The sequence below is a fragment of the Mus caroli genome, chromosome 19, assembly GCF_900094665.2.
Source record: "Mus caroli chromosome 19, CAROLI_EIJ_v1.1, whole genome shotgun sequence".
NCBI lineage: Eukaryota > Metazoa > Chordata > Mammalia > Rodentia > Muridae > Mus > Mus caroli.
Genome location: NC_034588.1, coordinates 19,604,805 through 19,626,743, shown reverse-complemented (window position 1 = coordinate 19,626,743; position 21,939 = coordinate 19,604,805). Strand labels below are relative to the sequence as shown.

Genomic DNA, 21,939 nt, shown 5'->3' with positions numbered 1-21,939 from the left:
CTTAGGTTGAGCCTAAGTTACATTTTTTTTTAATCCTAGCATGTTGTATAACTCGTTCTTTCTTCTTATCAGCTGTCCACGAATTTTTAAGTTTCTCTTTGCCTACTTGCTTTCTGCTCTATGTATAAAACCTAAATGTGCCTGTCTTCTGGCCATGCAGCTACCTGAAGCTCGCCTGCTAAGACTTTCTCTTTTGCTCATCCTCTTGAAACAGTTCATTCACTCTCTTCTTCCTGTTGTTTCAACTAAGGAGGCATCTATTCCTCTAGTATATGTGCCATGGAATGAACCATGGAGAAGACATTTTCCTTGCTCTTGAGATGACCTGTTTGGTGGTTTTCATTTTTATCCTCATGGGCCCACCATATCCTCCTCCATAAGTCAGCATTGACCACAAGAATTGTTCATCTTCTCTTGGTCATCATTCATTTCCTATCTCCAAAGACACTGACATGAAACATGTGAAAAATAATCAAAAGTAAATATAAAGATTATATTGATCTGAGAGAGGGCAGAATTTCATTTGTGCGTATAATTGAAGACAGACATAAAATATCAAAGTATAGAATATAGTTGGGCGGGGTAAGTAATTCCCAAGGAATCAGATTCATACTCAGTCAAGGAACCCTAAATATTGTCACATGATTACACAATGGAGAATGAATCTTCCCAAAACAACTCTTCTACAATGTGCCCAAGAATTATAACTAATTTCTTTAAGGTAACCCCCGGCACCACTTTCCTCAAGGAAGAGAGCATAGTCAAAGGGCTCTTTGTAGGCCTTTTGACCCAGTTTCAGAAGGAGTTTAATATTCAAAGGGCAAATGTGTCCTCTTCACTTCAGAAAGCTTGATGTTTAAAGACAATTTAGGTCATTGGCTCCTGTGACAGCATTTCCCCAGTGAGGAAGCTGCATTTAAGCCTCATCTCTTGTATTATTGATAACAAAACTGGTAAAGGGCTGGGACAGCCAACAGCTTTCTCTCAGGGCAGTTGAGAAGAAGCAATTAAATTCAAACTCTTTCCAGTTTCCCTTTAAGGGGAATATGTCTGTACTGTGAGCACCAAATCTGTAGAAGTGGAGTGCCAGCATGAATTTTTCTTTTCAAATACATTTCAAGCTTTCACTCTACAGCAATGACATTATAGATACATTAAAATTTGGATAGGAACACAATTATTTTTGCTGTGGCAGAAAATGGATTTTTTTTCTGAGAAAGCAAACAAAGCTATCTTTTATGCTCCTAGCTCCCCCGGAGTAAGCGAAGGAGCCATGTGCCCTTGAGTTACCATTGTTTCTTGGCATGCCTAACACCCCTTGAGATTCTGAGAGCTGGGTGGGTTCATTTATCACTCTATTCCCATATCTAGTCCAGTCTGTGTCACATGAATGACCTCTGTGAATATTTGTTGAACCCATTTTCCCCAAAGAACACTTCAGAATGTTTGAAAAATACAAAATCCAAACCACTGAGCAATGTACACCAAGCCCTTCCCTTCTTCCTTCCCAGCCACGATGATGTTTATTTCCCTATTCTGTTGACCTCTTCATCTACAAGAAGATCTGAAAGCCACCCAGTGGACCACCCATTCACACCACAGTACCTCCGCTCAAAACTTTGTTCTCTACCAAGAATGGCTTTCCCCCATCTCTTAATATTTGTATAGATTTGGCCTGGGGGTATATCTTGATATAGTGCTAACTTAGACTGTGTGTGCCATTGCCTTAAATGTTCACAAATGTAGAAAAAAACCAGAGTCGGTATGATGGCACATACCTATAATCCCACAATTTGGGAATCTAAAGCAAGAAGAAAAGGAGTTTGAGGCCAGACTGGTCTGCATAGTAAAAGTCTTCTGAAAAACAAAATTAAGAAGATTTGTAATTCCTTAATGGGATTTTTTTTTCTCAAGGAAAATTGGTTGTTTCACACTCTTTTGTGTTCCAGCATCTGGTATCTTGGTATGCTTTCTATTATTTTTATTAGAAACTGTATGATTATTTATGTTATTTGTACCATTAGTGTTCAAATCCTACATATTAGAGATCATTCTGGTTTTTCATCATTATTTTACTAATGGGTAGCATGGGTTTTAGACCATAGGAGATGCTTGGAAGTATTTATTGAATGACTAAGATTCTAGTTTTGACACTGGCATGTGTGTTGCTCTTGCCTGATAAACCAGCGCAATTGACTTATGTTTATAACTCCTCATCTGTGGATTCCACTCCCCGGGGCTTGAAATATTCAGGAAAAGTAACTGGGTCTTTCCTGATTTAATATGGATTTCTTTTCTTGTAGCGAATCTATAGACGATGAGATATGGCAACTTTTCACACAGCCCTTACCCTACATCAAGCATTCTGAGTAACCCTGAGATGATGTAGAGTGTACAGGGAGGCTGGGTAGCTGATCTGAGCATGCTTTTATAAAACGTAGCTTGAGAGCCACATATTTTCCCATTTCATATATGAGGGATGTCATCACAAATTTCCTTCCTTCTAGCATTTATATGTAAAAGAATTTATAAGCACAGTTTTAAAAGCTTAATAAGAGAGTTGATTTTTAGTCTTAAGTAAAAATATCACCTCAAATCCTTTTTGGTATAAGATGAACCTGATTAAAATGGATAACAGCTGTGGTTACTTTTAAACACTCACCTCTAAATTCCAGTTGAGTCCTCTTAAATACTATTGTTTTTCTTCACAGACTCCTGATTTTAACCAAAGTAGATGCCCCTAATATATTTCTTTTTAAAAAATGAACGCTATTAAAAATGAACAAAATAAAAGGTAAAATAGAAATTGTAGAACAAAGTGATGGAGACTTCTCTTCCCTTAGCTCAGCATCTTGGGAAAATCAGACTTTCAACTTAGCCAAGGCCAGAACACAGCTCTCCGCTTAAGAAGCCTGTCAAATAAGCTCCGAGACTTCAGAAGTCAGTGCTGAGAGGACAATGATCAAATACTGACAGAGAGATTGGTGATATTTGCAATTTGTTTATAGTAGGCTTTAAAACAAAACCCTGGCCCGTACACAAAATCCTTCAAAGTACAGTGATCTGAGACAAATACAGAGGAAGAAAAGGGCACAAGAAGTGTTCAGAATCACTCTGGTGGCCTAAGCATGACAGACTAAGGCAGTACACGTGATGAGGATTAGGACATACAGTGTGTTCCCAAAGATGAAGCCAACCACAATGACTTTACAGCTATTTATTTCTAGTATACAGCATAGCACGGCATGCACAGGATAGACCTTATAAGGTCAGTGCTCGGTGTGACTCTGACAATTCATTAATGACAGACTATACTTTCTGCATTATTTTTCTTGTTGTTGTGACAAGAAACCTGTAGAAAGCCAAGTGAGCAATGGAAGAAGAGCAGGTTCACTTTCTACCTCCTCACAGATCGTGGTAGGAAAGCCCCAGTGGTTGGAGTACGGTCTTTCATGCCCACAAGGCCAGTGCCACAGGGATAACGATGTCAAATTCTGCTACCAGCTTGAGCTGTTGCCTGGATTCCTTGACTCACAATTGTAATGGTCTCCTGTGCCTTCTAGGTTGAACCTGAAGAAACACTTTTCTAGATATTAATTTTTTTTAAAGGGAGGAATTCCTGTGGTGAGATTCTAAATTTGGAGTCTCTGGTTTCAAATAAATTTGCATTTGCAAAAGTTGAAGCCTTTAAGTAGGGTATGCTAAGCAAGCTTTTAATCCCAGGGCTAGAGGAACAGAGGAAGATGAATTTCTGTAAATTGGAGGCTAGCCTGGTCTACATAGTGAGTTCCAGGTCAGCCAAGGTTACCTAATGAAGCCCTTCTTCAAACATCTAAGCAAACAGAACAGAAAAGTTGGAGCCTTTGGTTACGGGAGTATCGCCCACAATGCATTGCTCTACTGTCCCAGAGAAAAGCGGGAATTTTTCTTTAACAATTCCAGGCAGTTAGTCTGCACCTAGCTTGTCCTCAAATGTTGACCTGGCTGACACAATTTTCACAGTTCACAGTTTTTGAATCTTTTGACGTTATTTGTCATACTTAGTGTCTAACCTTAGCAGTGAGGAACAACCATGTTACCATCTGCATGCTAGGCTGTACGTAAGTCTGTAAGTTTTAAATTAAGTCTCCCTCAAATTCTCAGGACACACAGAGAACACAGCAACACTCTCTTCCAGAGTACAATGAGAATAGCAACTATTGCATTTCTCAGCAGAGGTCTCATGCTCTCCTCTGAAGACCTGAGACAGGCCTCCCATGTCCACACTCCTCTTTCTTGATATTCTGCTCTTTGAAGCTCCTGTCAAGAGGCCCATTAAGTGCCTCTTAGAGATTTCTAAAGCTTCTCTAGCCTTTGTCCCAAACTCTCTACATTCTCCCTTCAAACCAATCCCAAAGGCCTAAGAACCACATGTTCAGATTTATCACATGCTCACTCTTTGGCACTAATTTTCTGGGCTACTTTTCTCACTGCTGCAACAAAATGCCCATGGATGTAACTTCAAGTAAGGTTTATTTTGACTCACAATTTGACAGTACAGTCTATAGTGGGGAAGTCAGCAGGTCATACGGTACCCACATTCAGGAAGTGTAGATGAATATTGGTATTCTACATCCATACTCATTTCCATTCATCCAAGATCCTGGTCCATGGAATGGTTTTGCTTACATTTAGGATGGGTCTTCTCATCTCATTTAAACGATCCTAAAAACATCCCTAACAGTTTCCGGATGTGTGTTTCCTAGGTGATTCGAGATCTATCAAGCAGACAGGTAGGGTTAACTATCACACTCTCTTTTTGAAATGTGAACCCAAAAATCTACCTCCAACAAAATGTGTGTGTGTGTGTGTGTGTGTGTGTGTGTGTGTGTGTTTCCTACTAAGAACATTCAGACTCATTTGGTTTCTCTTTATAGGTAAGCCTACCCTACTCACTCAGGTGCAGACAACACGTAACATTTCTTGGTGTGAAATTCAGGCTCTCCTTAAGAGAAACAGCTAATAGCCTTTTGTTTTTTAAAAAAAATATAGTATCCTTTCAGAACAGCAAAAAGACATGAATAACCTTCTCAAGTGACAGCTGCTATTCTCAAAACTTCCCAAGTCCTCTTGCATTTCTCCTGACCACATTGCCAAGTAATTAATGTTCTTACTATCCCTACATCATTTTAACCTCTCCCAGACTCACATTCCCCATCTGAAAACGGATACAGTAAAACTTTATTACTGGAGATTAAATAAGATGCCCATTATGAGTCTTGGTGTTTAGTCACTATAATTCAATAACTGCTTCCTTTCTTCTCCTTTCTTTGGCCAAACCCATAAAGTTTTCTAGCTGTTGTTACAAAATTAATATGTGAATGAAGATCACTAGATTAGCCATTAGTGAGCTACAAGTTGTAAGCACCAAGAAATGTGACTGCACAGGATAGATAGATAAATACATCCATATGATTATATAAGTACAGCAATCACATATGAGAGTATAAAACAGTATTATTGTTGTGGAAAAATCCTTCAGTTGTTTTTACTCCTGTCAAACATTTATACCCTATAATCATAATTACATCCCTAGAGATAACAAGACAAATGAGTGTGTATGTTCTCAGGTATGTCCACAGCAACTTCCACTATGGGACCTAGAAAGAGAAATAATCCAAATGCCCATTTATAAAAATATCAGACCTCAGATATGGTATACTCATACCATTGAGAATGATAAACAAAACAAAGTGAATAAATGTCAGAAATACATGGAGTGGAAGAAGCCAGATACAAAATACATTTGGTATGATTCAACTTAATACAAAACCAAAGTAAATCTGCCATAGAAGTGCTGTGGGTAGCAGATCCTTGTGATACGAAGGCCTGGGACAGTCACAGAAGCGGCTCAGGAAAACAGTTCACTAGACTGCAATGCTAGAGGAGGTGCCTGTGAGACACATGGTCACTTGAAAACAAAAATCAATCAAAAACCTAGTGGTGAGGAGCAAAAGAGTAGGTTTAGGTCTGCTCTGTTCAGTGACCTGGGGAAGTGAGGCAGAGCCTGGTAATCATTTGGGCTTTGCTCCTTGGTGTACTACTTTTGGGCTCTGTGTTACAGGGGAGAGCCCTACTTGCCTGATCCCAGGCCCTGGGATGTAAAAGAGAGGAGTGATGCCTTCTGGTCACAAGGTCAGGCAGATGTAAGGTATCTTTTGTATAGCAAAGGCTACTCCTGGTCGAGCCACTGTTATTTAGAAGATTTAGCTGGCCCTGAGAGATGGAAGGTTCTACAAGCCAGCAAGAAAGAGTAGCTATCCTGAACCTTCAGCACTGATCATGAAGGCAATCTTAACTGGAGAGGACACCATTTGCAAATTAATGTGCTTTGGCAAGGATGGCCACACAGTGACTGTAGCTATTATTGAGGTTATGGCAAAAAATTCATTAATAATGCTCAATGTAAGTTATACAATTTGTCAGGAAGGTCTCCTTATGATGTTCTAGTATTACCTCCACTAGGTTATTTGTAGGATGCATTCATGGGCTGTTGGAGGTTGTCCACCTCAGAGAATCAGTTCAGAACTCAAGAACCCCAAAGTATGGAATAGGCCCACTTGTTGAGGAAAGACCCATATGTCAGCGCCCTTCCCTTGCTAGTGTGACCAAGTAACTAACACTAAGCACGCCCATTCTTCCCTTTGCTTTATATTTCAGAGATTTCCAGAGCCAAAGCAAAGTATTCTTGCCACAACGCGTGTTTGCTGTAATTCTCTGAAGGCCATTATCACCCTGGACAAAGCTCTTTAGAATGCATAAAATACAATGAGATGCTTCTCCATGCAGCAGTTCGGCAAAGTTGTTTGGATACGGAAAATGAGTTTGCCAGGGGCACAAAAATATAAATTATGAAGAAAAAAAAAAGGAAAAGAGAAGAAAGAAAGAACAGCAAAGCATCCCTCCCACAGTGAAAACCCTCTCAAGAGCATCCTGCTGGTGCTGAACAGTTCCCACATTAAATGACTAATGAATTTGGGTTCGCCCCTGCATTGGCACAGCTGGGGGAAGTGGTGCTATCTACAAAGCTTTGAGGCAGAGGGTGAGGAGGTGGCAGTGTTGCACTTCAACTGAGCAGCCTAAACTCGGCAGTCTGCTGAGTGAGTACGAGCTGTACAGCCCAGCTAATGAACACCCCATACCCTCCTCAGAAACAACCCCCAGCCTCCTGGGGCTCCCTCCCTGCTACACAGCCCTCACCCTTTCCAAATGTCTGCTCCCTTTTTGCAAGTCCCTGTCCTGCCCTGGACAAATCCCTGGATATTTCTTGTCTTTCTTTTATGGCACTCTATTGTCCAACAGTGTCCTTTCTACCCAGTCTTCCAAACTCCTCCATTTTCCACCAGATGTTGTCTTTCTTTAAAAAAAAAAAGCCTGGTTACCTTTCTTCGCCGTGCTTTGTGTGTGTATCTTAACTCCCCAATACAAAAATATCCACAATGTCCTTCTCTGACCTCTACTGCCATCATTAGCTCTTTTTGATCAAAGGATTAGCAGTTTTCACCTTGCAACTTCTAATACAGCACAATTTGTGACACGACACGGGTGATTATTGTAGAATAAACATTGTGGAAAGAATACAAAAATGAATAGAGAAAAAAAAAACAAAGAGGGAATAAACCCAGTTTCATATATTTTCATGTTGATGTGTGACTTAGTACACAAAAACAAAATCAATATGCACATTGAATATTAAATGTGTATGAACTTTGGGCCTTCAGAATAATGCCAGTGAAAACAGGTCAATGCTGACTAAAATATTAACAATCTATTGTATGCAGAACAACTTCTTGCATGGTAATTCTGTATTAATTAAAATGTCACAAAATCTCATTTGCATTCAGTTATTATCACTTGATTTATAAAGAATGTGCTGCTGTGCATTTTGTTTTTTCAAAAATACAAATTCAGAATGGTAAACTTCAAGTCAGCTGGAAATATTGATCACAGTGAGATTAGTCCACAGGCGTCACAGAGAAGCTAGATGGAAGGAATGAAAATTCAAGATCACTTAGAACGTGGTGCCCTGGCAAATGTTAGGGGAGAGTAGGGGAAGAGAAAAAGTTAGGCTCCAAAGAAAAGTATAGAGGTAAGTACAGAAATGGAAGCCTGTGGGGCCCCAGAATAAAGAAGGCTACAACTTCTGTGGGTAGGATGCACTTCCATTCTACTACTGGATATGCTAAAGGTTGAGTTTAGAAGAAAATTGTCATTTACATCTAGCATGAGTATTAACAAAGACCTATATGATGGCTGATATATGTCAGGCTGTCTGGGTCATGGCACCCAGGTATTTGGATTTGGTCAAACATTCCAGATATTTCTATGAGAGTGCTTTTAGATGTGGCTTACATTGAAACCATAACACTTTGGTTAGGACATATTATGCTCCATAATGTCAAGGCAGGGACCAGATGTTAAAAGGGGCCAACCTCCTCTAAGCAAGGAAGACTCTCTCTGCTGACTTCTGCAGCATCAGCTCTTCTTGGCTCCACAGCAAATCTAGCTTGACCTCTCCTGAATCTCTAGCTGGCTGGCTTCCTGAGACTTGAAATCCTGCAGGTTTCAGACTTGCCAAGCCTCTGAGAGGCAATATTTCACAATGAGACATTCTCCTTGTTTTTGCATATGTGCTCTTACAGAACACGTACATATACCTGTAGACATGCATCTACATATATGTGTTTACCATATGGGTATGTTTCTCTGGGAACACTAACAAAATACACAGAGACTAAAAGTGAAAAACACTTCCGCACATGGATTCCACAACTGCAAATTACTCAAAAGACATCATTGATTTTGTTCATTTGTGCATTGTACCATTTCCATTTTATTAGATTCAAAGGGAAATAATTTATATTTACTGAATACTAATTATAGTCTATACTAACACTAGAGGTATTAATTTAATAATTATTCAATTCACCAATTTAATTTATAACAAAGGAAGATCCAGAATTTTGTGTCTTGCCCATGATACTTTTGAGACCATGCTTTTAAAAGACACCACCCCTCTCCCCACCCATCCCCCACCATGGGCAAGAACCAATCCCTAATACTATTAGTGATACTATGTTATGCTTGCAGAGAGAAGTCTAGCATAGCTGTCCTCTGAGAGGCTACACTTAGCAGCTGACTGAAACAGATTCAGAGATCCATAGCCAAATATTAGACAGAGGAAGTTTGGAGAGTCTTGTGGAAGGTTTTGGGGGGGAAATTGAGCATCAGTTTTTCCACAGGAAGACCAACAGTATCAACTAATCCAGACCCTTGGAGGCTCCCAGAGACTGAGCCATCAACTAAAGAGCATACATGGTCTGGACCTAGCCTCACCCCACATGTATGTATGCGTATGTGCATGTATGTATGTATGTATGTATTATGTATGTATGCATATATGTATAGTACAGAAGTGCAGCTTGTTCTTCCTGCAGGTCCCACAACAACTGGAGCAGGGGCTGTCCCGGATTCTGTTGCCTGACTATAGATCCTGATCCCCTAACTGGGCTGCCAGGTCTCGCCTCAGTGGGAAAGGATGTGCCTAGTCTTGCAAAGACCTGTTTTGCTAGGGTGGGCTGGTATTGATATTCGGGGGGGGGGGGCTCCATCTTCTCAGAGCAGATGGGGAGGGGGATGGGCAAAGGGACTAAGTGAGGGGGAACTGAGAGGTGAGGGGGACTTTAATTGGGATGTAAAGTGAATACATACATACATACACATGGGGGGGGGAGTATCCAAATAATTTCTGTGTTTCCTTTATAGGCTTATGAGAGAACTTTTGTAGGCTAGCTAGATCTTCGAGGAAGGAAGAGAATCAGAAGAGACAGAGGTAAGATGTAGAAGATGATAGGGAATCAGAAAAACCCACTAGCATGAGGCTTATCTAACTCGACATTTTCACCTAAAACGGGGAGTGAATGAACTTACTATAGTTGTTCAGAAGACCACGCTGCAAAGTACATCTCACCTTCTATAGAACAAAATACCCTGCAAGCTGGAAAGGACTTTCCAAATGTTAAAATGTTAATATTTCACTTTCAGTCCGTGGACACTTCAATATAATCTCTGAATGATGGAAGAAGTGAGGGTATATATTTTAAAGAGAAAAGACAAGTATTTGTCCATCATAAGATAACCTACTGATCCCAGTTAAACAGTGGACAAGTGGCTTTGTCTCAGCGTCCTTAAGAAGGTGGCATGTGCTATTATAATCCTTCACCCTTCTATAATCAAAACACGTTAGAGCAGGGTCTTTGTTTGGCTTGAACCTGTGCAGGCCCTGTGCATGCTGTCACAGGCTCTGTGAGTTCGGATGTGCACCAGTCCTGCTGTTTGTAGAAGACACTGTTTCTTTGGAGTGATCTATCACTCCCGTCTTTTGTCATCTTTCTGATTCTCCTTCTGTTTAGATCCCTGCAGTCACTTTCTACACATTGTCCATCATGGGTCCCTGTGTAAAGGGAAGTAGATACAAGGTCTCACCCCTAGCCAAGGAGCTATTTGCAAGTGATACATCTTGGGAAAGGGGAAAATCGGGCTTCTGCACCGGGAGTGTCACCGGGTACTAACCATACCCCAGGCAGACACTATGCCCAGTAGTTGGCTACCACAAAACAAACTTCAAGACTGTGTGTGGAGGGCTGGGATGTGGAATGTGGGATGGGGGGCTTTTAGTTTCATTTTGCCATTTTTTTGTCTTATTAGTTTTTTGTTTTAATTTCTTTTGAAAAGGAGAACATGAGGTTGGATAGGAAGGTAGGAAGGTCTGGGAAGTGCATGGGGAGTCCAAATCAAAATATATTGTATAAAAATTAAATAAAAAACAAAACATCCAATTAAAAAAATGTTAGGCAGGAAGTGACCTTATGTCATGGATAACAAACTATTTCCTTTAGACTTTGTCCCTTTTACCTTCTGTTACCCATGGTAAGCTAAAAGCACTTTACTTTGCAGTTAAAGTTATTACAAATAATGAGAATAAGAGTAGTATTGGGTGGCATTTGAAATTGAATGAAATTTAAATTTTGGTGCTCATGAATGCTTAACTGGGACACAACTGCCCTCATCTGTTATACTCCGTCTTATTACTGCTACTGAGCCCCAGTAAAATAGCGTTGCTTGTCACAATACAGAGTGGGTCGCCTACAAAGCAGTTAAAACAGAGACTATCTGACCCACAAAGCCTGAAATATTGATGATCCGGCTTTTTATAGTAACAGTTTTGACTGGTCCTTAGCCAACCCAAACCTCTGTTATTATACACAAGACAACGAAGACACCAAAAGTAAATGTTCTTGACAACTCTACTCGAGTTCTAATTGACTTCTCCAAGGCAGTTTAGTGCAGTTTACTGTCCATTTGATCATGCCGAAGTCAATGACCGAAACTTAGCTCTAGTTATGGCAATCTTTATGTTAAATTATATAGCCTCTTATATAAATCCCTAATTAATTTCCTACCCTTGCTCACATGAGTTAATGCCATGAAAAAAAAATCGTGTTGAAGTAGAATGTCTTTACATATTCATTGAAATGAACTTTTGTGTTGCATTTTCTTTTAATAGTTCTAAGTTGATGTTATTATAGAACAAAATGATGATACAATTAAGTATTTTACTTGATGCATCAATCAAACTGACACATTACTGTTTTTAATTTGCAAAGCAAGACTATGGAATGTTTACTTTCACAGAAACTGATCACATTTACAATAACATAGGAAATAATTTTAGTCTTTCTATCTTTAGTGAATAGTACCAGCTAATTCTCCCAATGTAAGGTGAACTTCAGACTCCTGGAAAACAGGAAAGTACACCCAACATCCCCTTCCCAAGTCTAGGAATGATCTCGTCAGAGTCTAGAAAAAGCAAATGACTCAAGCAAGACTTAAAATGCCTGTCTTCAGAATGGAACATTCAGAGAAGCTGTTGTCAACTTCGGATGATGTTTCACTTCCAACTAGTCAATGTGTAGAGCCAGTTTTGACTGGAACAATTAAGGCTCTGCTTTGTATACAGTACGTGGAAGCCAAAGATACTGCTCTGAAAGTTCAGGACATCAGTTGTACTGAGACTGAAAGGAAGTATCCAAAGCATTCCACACCTGTGCAAATGTAACTGCCGGATCCAACACGGTCAAGCCAGCTTTCAAGCCACTGTAGGGCCAACAATTGTTATCTGATGACTCACCTTTTGCCAACACTCTCATCTGGCAAGAAGACAGAGATAATCCCACAGATAGTTACATATCTTTTATCTAGTCACATGTGCTCTTGAATTTAACCACCAACAGTGGAATTATTTTTTAAGAATTTTAATCTCTTCCACCAGGTAGTTATTTTCATCGATGTTTTTTTCTTTATGGGATCTTGATACACTAAGATTTCTACTTGACATTAATATACAGTAAATAATGTAGTAAAATTGTCCAATGTGTCAGAAAAGCAACTCTCAAATCGCATGTACATTAAAGCACTCATATTTCGGTAGGACATTGCCTATGCCATTATCTCTAGATATTTGCCAGACACCCAGTTAAAGGTAAATCAGGAGAGGTCACAACAGGATTAACAGTGTTCTCCTTCTAATATTACTTTCTTTAGTTTACAGCATGGCCCAGGCAAGAACATTATTAAAGGAAATAAATTCTATTAGCTCACTAAATGAAGGACTGTATCCACTCTAACACAATCAATAAACGATGTAATTTCATTTCTCACTTTTCTTTCAGTAAATATTCTTAAAACAGGTACCTGATCTGAATGACTTAGTGTCTTTTTGAGTTCACGGCCACTTTGCCGTGCTTTTACTAGGTGCTGGACTGCTTTAAGTACTGGACTGGTTATTCGCTCAATTATTTAATCTTCCAGTGTAAGCAACACATGAAGTAAATAACCTCAAGATTCTCTAATTGTCGAAAACTGCCAGGGGACTGTACTGACATTTCATTTTCTAAGTAGCAACATCTCATGCCTGAACCCAGCACATGATTTCACTTCCATCGACTGTAACCTGCTCAAGTACAGCTCATTTCACACCTACTGTGTCTCTGCTTCTCTACCAAATTCCCCTTATACCAAACGGAATGAAATGGGAATCCTGACTTTGAGAAGATCTTCAAGACTGGGATTGAGTGGGGAGAGGGAACAGTAATTGATTTTATTAACATGCAAAAGAGGAGAGCCCCAACTTGCTTCTCAGGAGATCCTCCTCTTCTGGACACATGCTGCTCAACTGAGTTGAGCATTTAATAATGGACAGGAATTGGTGAGGAGAAATTGGTGAGACTTTCCAGGTATGGAAGTCACTTGTGCAAAAAGACCAAGTATAAAGATTTCCAGAATCAGAGTGACATATGAAGTCAGAGAAGTATCAGTGGCCAGATCATGGGAGACCTTACTTATTGGGTCAAGAAATTCAGATTGTATTTGAGAGAACACAGAGAACCATGGAAGAACATCAGATACAGGAACACCCCAGCCTCAGCTCCCTTGTATCTTAAATGAACCATTCTGGGGGGGGGGGACGGAATGATTTCAGGTGGATAAGACTGGAGACAGTTATAGTATTTTGGGCCCAAGAAACAAGAGAGGCCAAATTTGGGAACTAGGAATAGACAGAAGGGGGCGGATCAGAGACAGGAGAAAATCTGGCAGGACTAATTGTCAGATTATATAAGGATAAAGCGAAGTAAGGCAAAAAGGCAACAACCTAGGTTTTCTAGTTGGATGATGTGATGAATAAGTGACTCTTGCAAACAGAAGGAAGTCCAAGGAATAGAAGACTTGGGAGGAACTTATCTAGTTCAGCAAGGGCCACAGGGACAGGCAGAATCAGACTAGGGTTCTTTTATTTAAGGTGTCTCTGTCATGCCCCATGAAAGTTCATAGTATCGTAAGTAAGGAAGAATGTGATACTGTCATCTCGTCTAGCCCAGGATACTACTAACCTCTCCAGAATGTATTCGTTTTCCTGCATGATCCCATAAGAAACTAGTGTAATAGTCCTTGGGACTCTGTGAGCATAAGAAATTACAAAGTGTGGGGGAAAGATAAGATAGATGTGTAGACGTAGACATAGAATTATAGAAAGATGGTACACACTCAAGTTTTAGTGGTTAAATCAGATACTGAGAAGCACTCCTGCCAGAGGTGTAATTTAACGAGTCAAAGTCTCTTCATTGACGTGCCACACTTTAAAAGGAAGAGTTTCTAATTTTATTATGCATAAAATTACAGGTGAAATACAGATTCTCAAGGTCCTCCCAGTATTGTAACTTGGGTAGAACATTCAGAACTGGGTCTATGGCAGACAGTCTTGGACTTCATTGAGAAATACCCCTTCAAGAACTCATTGTATTGGATGAATAGCCGCCTCCTCCCTCTTTCTCTCTCTCCTTCCTATTCTCCTCCTACTTCCCTGCTTTCTCCTGTCTGACCTACTTTATCCCTTTCCCTTTCTGTCCTTTCTCACTATCTTAACCCATCCAGAATCTATTGATCAGAATAGAACAGAATTCTCAAATGCTCTTAATTACAAAATTTCTGTGTTACAAAATATAAAGGTCCCCTTCAAAATGACCAAAGTCCAATCATGTGCTCAGTTAAAAAAAAAAAAAAAAAAAAAAAGTACAGTCTTGCTTAGTTCTACTCTTCCATACATAATATTATATACTATTTAATACAAGGTACCACTGAAAAATCACATGTATGGGTTTAATTTTAAATGTGAATATGTTTTTTCTTTCAGACAGAAGCACTGAGTGTTGTCTTCTTTCTGATGCTAGTCTAGAGTCACTAGATGCTTTGGTGATTATGGTGTGGACCTGGTAGGACGCTGGTGTCTTTTGCACTGTGGGTGTCAGTTATGGAGTCCCTTCAGGGGTGTTATCCAATACCCTTTCGATCTAAAGGGCATGCAGAATGTTTGTTGCAATCCTCAAATTTTATGGGAATGTAACAGAATCTTAATTATTAAGACTGTCTTTGGGGGCTCTGCTCATAACCGTATCTCAAATAAATTCAAGAAGACATAAAATGTGAACTTTTATCACATGTCCTAGCCATACAAAAGAAAAACTGAGAAATGATCATAAAATAAGCAGAAAATTAAAGGAATGAGGACAAACATCTCTTCAGATTACAATGCTACATTATCTACAACCCAGAGCAGGGCGGCTGAACTCAATTTATTTCTTTCTGTACATGATCTTTTGTGATTAAATTTTGAAAACCTGTGAACTGTTTACTTCAAACCCTTTGCTTCCACTGTTGACTAACACAAAATCTGCTTAGCCCAGATGCCAACAAAAGCTGGGCCACTGAATTAAGCTCCCCCAAGCTTTGTTTCCCTCAATGTGGGGTCCTTTCTTATAAGAACTGTGGGCAACAGCAGCGACTGGCTTACTTCGAGAGCTGGATAAAATGCAGATTCCTGGGCCCAGAGCTGGGAAAACTGCAAGCTCTGGAGCTTTGCCTACCTCCTGAATCAATTACTTTGAGACTAGAAAACCTGCTCTCTTCGGAGGCTCTCCAGATTATGGTTAGTCTTAAGATTTTATGTTTTTTTTTTTTAACCATTGATTCTTTTTTCCTGATTATTCAATATACACTTATTGAATACTTTGGATTAATAGAATTATTTGTGTCAGATAGTGGAAAGGAAAGGTGTAATCTAACTCTCTAGAGTTCTGGGGCCACCTGAGGTTATACTAGCTGCCAGGAGAGGGTAGGCCTGGAAGCCACACTGCAGGAAGTCACCACAAAAGGCAGAGACAGAGTTTGGCAGGAGCACTGCTGTGACCCCATGCTTTCTTAAGTGAGGTGGCCCTGGACTTGGACATCCCAACCATTTCCTTCCTCATCCCCACTACCACACAGTTTCATTCTTCTGTCCACAATAGAGGAGACAGAACTTTCCAGAACAATAAGAACGTTCCCCTCAGGCTGTCTGGGAACAGTTCACAAAAAAGCCAAGTCACATAATATAGGGTGCACCATGAGTGGAAGCCACAATCTGAAGTGCATCTGACAGTCCTTGGAGATTTCAGCCTGTCCACTTTCTCCTGCTTTTATCATTTTTTCCTCACCCTTTCTTAAAGGATTTGGAAGATGATATTCTATGAGATGGAAAGACAAAGTTCTCTTTATATGCAGCATTAAAATTCTATTTAACAACACACCTTATTTTCCTAAAAATCAATTATTCCTTATCCACAGCAAACTCCCTGAGCCCACATCCTCATAATTTCATCATGTATAGATAGAATGGGTAGGGAAGGGGGGCGTTTTAATTAATGTCTTGAAGTTAACTGTTGCTCACAACTAAGGTTCATTTGTGGCCAGCCCTCATTAAGCAAAAATCTGCAGTTTGCTTTTTTTCTACCTCTCAAAGAAAATCCTGAATCTTATATGGAATTGGAAGACCTTTGGAGGTCAGCCACTTAAAATACAAATTGAAAGGTGGGTGTGGTTGTTTTTGGCTGTAATCTTTGCATGAGATTATGAGGCTTCTTAAAAAACAAACAAATATTGTTGTCCCACCTATAGGGTTGCAGATCCCTTTATAGCTCCTTGGGTACTTTCTCTAGCTCCTCCATTGGGGGCCCGGTAATCCATCCAATAGCTGACTGTGAGCATCCACTTCTGTGTTTGCCAGGCCCTGGCATAGCCTCACAAGAGACAGCTATATCAGGGTCCTTTCAGCAAAATCTTGCTTGTGTATGCAATGGTGTCAGCGTTTGGAGGCTGTGTCTCTAGCTGCATATGTATCAAAAGATGGCCTAGTCAGCCATCATTGGGAAGAGAGGCCCCTTGGTCTTGCAAACTTTATATGCCTCAGTACAGGGGAATGCCAGGGCCAAGAAGTGGGAGTGGGTGGGTAGAGGAGTGGGGGGGAGGGTATGAGGGACTTTTGGGATAGCATTTGAAATGTAAATGAAGAAAATACCTAATTAAAAAAATAAAAACAAACAAACAAACAAATAAAAATAAAGGTTGGAATGAGTCCCCATAGAATTGGTTGTTGAGAACTTGAAAGCACTAAGGAGCAGTGTTTTTCTGGAAGGACCACCATTTGCAACGATGGACTACAAATCTCTCTGTGTTCAGCAACATTTGCTCTGGGAACAGACTGATGAGCGTGGCACAGCTTTATAAGGAAGCCCAGAGCATAAAACATCAGTCCTGATATCATAGCTCACTTTTCTACCAAGTAATGTCCTTTGCTACTCAGGTAACATTCATTAGCTTCAATGTGTAAAAATCAGAAAGGAAAGCAAAATAAAACAAGTATAGAGTCCAAAAGACTGTGCTTCAAGGAGGGACACTAATTGGTTAAATGGTGCATAGTTTAACATGATTGGTTAGCATCATATTATAGTCTAGTAACATAGACATGACACTACTAGAAGTGTGTGTCAATTAGTTCAAAGTTCTGCTACTGTGGCTTCAATGGGACTTGTAGTCAATGAAATGAGTGAGACCAAGAAGAACATTGCTGACTTTCGTCTCTAACTAATTAGCATCAGCAGGTGACATCTTTCCAGCTCACCAAGAGGACCACAAAGTAGCTCTGCCCTCTTTCTCAGGACCTCTGCTCTTAGGGACTTCCAATCAGATACCAAAGATGGAAACTCAAAGATTCTTCCTTCAGACACTAATAATCAACACAACAAAGCCCTATTTAATTTACTTTTGTTACTTTGGTCTTATCCCAGGTTCTTCGAGGTTCTCCAAGTCTCTAATCTCACAATTCATCTTCCACTTAACCGTGTCTCACCAGGTCTAGATCGTACAGCCAAAGTAGAATAGTGAATCTGGCAGTCATTTCGCTGCAAACATTAACTCATCCATTTTGGGATAATGGATAATAGTCAAATGCAGTTTTTTAGTAGACAAGATTCTATGCGCTTTGAACCTTACTATTTATTATTTCTTTTCTTTTCTTTTCACTAGAATATCCAATCCTTTCAGCCCAGATATTGTGTGTTCTTCCATTCCCAGGGAGTATGCGGGCCTCACCATAGGGAGTCACTATGGGAACTATTCAAGACGGAAACCCTTCATTTTTAAAAGGAACTCCATGTTACAGAGAGACTATGTAGCCTCGAGGTCACAGAGCTGGCTAGAAATGGAAATTAGACACAATGAAGCCTACCTTTCCCAAATATAATTTATTATATATGTTTAAAAAATTAAAGCCAGATGTGATGGTGCATGCCCTTTATCCCAGTACATGGGAGAGAGACTAAGGCCGCTGGATCTTTGTGAATTTAAGGTCAGCCTGGTTGACATAGTGAGTTCTAGGACAGGTAGTGATACGTAGAGAGACCCTGTTTCAAAAACCAAATATATAGCTCCCCCACATTTCTCTCCCCCCATCTCTTTGTGTGTGTGTATGTGTTTGTGTGTGTGTGTATGTGTGTGTGTGTGTGAGAGAGAGAGATTATAGATAGATGATAGATAGATAGATAGATAGATAGATAGATAGATAGATAGATATGGGCCACACAGAGGCCAAAAGAGGGTGTTGGATCCCCTGGGTCTAGAGTTAGAGGCAGTTGTAAACCTCCCAACAAGAGTGTTAGGAACCAAACTCTGGCCCTCTAAAATAGCAGGAAGTGCTCTTAATCAGCGATCCCTCCTTTTATTCTGTTTGGGACATTGGTCACTCAAATCCCACCCTCCCTCAATGTGAAGTGACCAACTTCAGTGAACTCTTTAGAGTTATACGCACCATATGCTCTTCATTAACGAATTGACATAAATGTTTTTATTCAAAGAGGGCTACATAGCTCTTCCCTTTGCTCCAATGCAACCCATTTTTCAGAAGCCTTCCCTTCAAAAAGCTTGCCAAAACTTCACTTCTAAGAAAACCCTTTTGCTCTAAAAATAATCTTCAAACTCAACACAAGTTACCAAAATAAAATCTCCTAAATAAAACAATGGCAGAGACAGACCTGATAATGAATATGAAATATGCTAAGAACATTCTGTCACTGGCACTAAATTCACTTGTGTGTGTGTATGATTAATGGTACGATGAAGTCTTGAACTACATAAGAAGGAAGCAAGCTCCGGCAGAGCAGAAGTCGCCTGGAAAGGGTCCCATCTGTGAGGCGTCCATTTCAAAGAAGGCACCGCCTTTTGGCCATCCTTACCCTAATCCAGCCCAGACATTCATTTCCAAGTGTTATTTCCAAGTGAAGCTCCAAATTCAGAGTGAGAGTCAGTGGGCATGTTCACAATTTGTTTTGGGGGTGGACAAAACAACACAATGAAATGTTTTCAGAAGGAATAATACATCCATTCCAACACTTGCTGGGTTTAATTCATGTGTTAGGGCTGCTGTCTCCCTCTTATTCAATAGAAACCCATTTCCATCAGGACATGTGTGTGTGTGTATGTGTGTGTGAAGCCATTTCTGACTATCCATACAGTACCAAAATAAGTTAGCAAAAATAAATAAATAAAAATACCCAATACATTTTTCAAGGAGAGGAATAAGAACAGAAATCAGCTTGAACCAGGACTGTTGGAAGTGATCTGCGTTTAGCTAAATCTAATCAGGCCATAATGCCCCGCACTGCATTTCCTGATAAGTCCCCAGGCATCAGAGAGGGCAGAGAACTTCAAGACAGTTGGAAGAGGACCAAAATTTACCTGTTGAATGGGAGAATTGGCTTTGTTAAGCCAAAGGTTTCTTTACATCTGGATATTCAGATAAGCCATACATCAAATTAACATGGTGATGATAGTGGGGGGAGGGAAGGGAGAGTGGAGTCTAAGTCAAAAAGATGACAAAGTAGAAAGTAAGCAATCAACTGCAAGGAAAAACATTATTAAATATTTAATGTTTAGCCTAAGACAAGAAGAACACTTACCAGAGATAAAAATTATTACTCATGAGCTTTCAGTTTTCACTTGGAAGACACAAGCAGCGGGAGAATGCATAGGTACTAAACAGAGCAAAAGTGGGGCACCAATCACCCAGAGGGGGAAACACACACCACTGTGTTCATGTAGATGACATGTTTGCCCATATTCAAAAGCAGCTGGATGGTGTAGTGGTGAGCGCAGGTGCCTTCCAAAAGAAGTTGGTACTTCTGCCTAAAGAGTGCTTAAAGGATGTGGCATCCGTTTATTTTCCTTGTACAATTTTGAAATGTGCTTGCTATCTAAAGTCTCATGGGGTAGCTACACTCTCAAATGCACAGATGTCATTTAGAGAGAAAGTTCTCTAATAAAACGCATCCCCTCTTTCAGATCCTGCAATCAGCAAAAGGAGGCTTACTAATGTCCTTTATTAGACGGAGGGTTATCAAGCACCACATTAGTGAGTGGAATAATGGAAGGGTGAAGTTAGATGAAAACATAAGCTCTGGTCTCCTGGCCATAGTCTCTCTCTCTCTCTCTCTCTCTCTCTCTCTCTCTCTCTCTCTCTCTCTCTCTCTCTCTCTGTGTGTGTGTGTGTGTGTGTCTGTGTGTGTGTGNTGTGTGTGTGTGTGTGTCTGTCTCTGTGTGTGTGTGTCTGTGTCTCTGTATGTGTCTGTGTGTTTGTGTGTTCAATTTTAAAGGATGACAGAGTTCTTCTAAAAATGTCATCTATCTCAAATACAAACTTCTCTCCTGGCTTTGTGAAGAGTATATTAATAACAGTTTCTATTTTAAAAATGAGCACTAATTAATAATACATTGAGAATGCATTAATAATATATACATATAACTGTTAAGATGAGTTAAAAAGCATCACTTTGGGGTCAAGCCAGTGAACAGCATTAACTGAAAAGGTAGTTCTCATTACACATGGGCTCACAGAACTTCACTTTCTTAGCCATAGTGAATTTCCCAAAACATTCTTTTCCCTAGTCTTGATTGACTACTAAATCTGGAGGGAAATTCACATTCATTTGTTAATCCTCTGGCCTCATTTTTTTTCATGCTTCATTACACATGTTGCTCTAATACAGCAAAAACACCCATAAGTGTAGAAATTTCAACCACTCCCTATGCCCTCAAATGTTCTCCTTTCCAAATATCCCTTAGGAAGCAAGTCATTGCCATGACAACCATAAGATGAGGTTTGAAGGGCACTTGGGGGCACACTTTGTGAAAGTTAATACCAGTTTGTGTTTAACAGGGTCAGGGAAACTCAGACAGTGGGTCATATTTGGTAACGAGGCACCACTTAGCTATTTAGAATTATCTGTCCACATCAAACCTAACCAGAATACCACCTCCCAAAAAATAAAAAATAAAAATAAAATAAAAATAAAAATGAGTGATTTATTCAGGGCTAATCCATCATTCCTCTGTTGCAGCCTGGTCCCTCTATGGTCACTTCTAATTAAATCAGAAGATCATATATAATAGAAAAAGGAGAATTAAGGGCTTGCCTTGCCTGGCAAACTTTAATGTGGAACATTCCACTATGCACTCCCACCCCCACCCGCAAGGGTTAGCACGTTTTCTTTTCTAAGCAATATTTCTCCTCCACCCCTTCGCACTTTGTGTCCTTCCCTGTCAGGCAGAGGATGAAGGTAGATTCCCAAGGAGTTGTGAGGACTTTTTCAGCATCTTTAATACATTTGCTTCCAGAAACAGGAGCACTGTGGACACAACTAGCAACTGCAGCTCAGGTGTAGTAGGAATCTTTTGTGTAACTCAGAGCTAGATACGGCTTCCTTCCACGGATGCGAAACAATACTTTTCCCACAATGACTCCAGTCCAGTGACCAAGAGATAGAAATGACCGTGCCTTTAAAAAGTCACTATGGGATAAGATCCATTCTTCCTTTGTCTCTACCTGACTGACCACCTAGCCAGGGAGCTTTTAAAATAAGGAGGAGAATCCTTTGTTCTCTCAGGTTCCATTTAAGGGAAAGTGGGTCGAAGGGCTTC

At 40.1% G+C, this 21,939-nt stretch overlaps 1 protein-coding gene across 33 annotated transcripts in view; it reads right to left on the bottom strand.

Annotated features, from left to right (window-relative positions):
* Positions 1–21,939, bottom strand: part of Trpm3 (transient receptor potential cation channel subfamily M member 3) — a 533,889-nt gene that overhangs the window by 511,020 nt on the left and 930 nt on the right. The gene's annotated exons all lie outside the window — the stretch shown is intronic.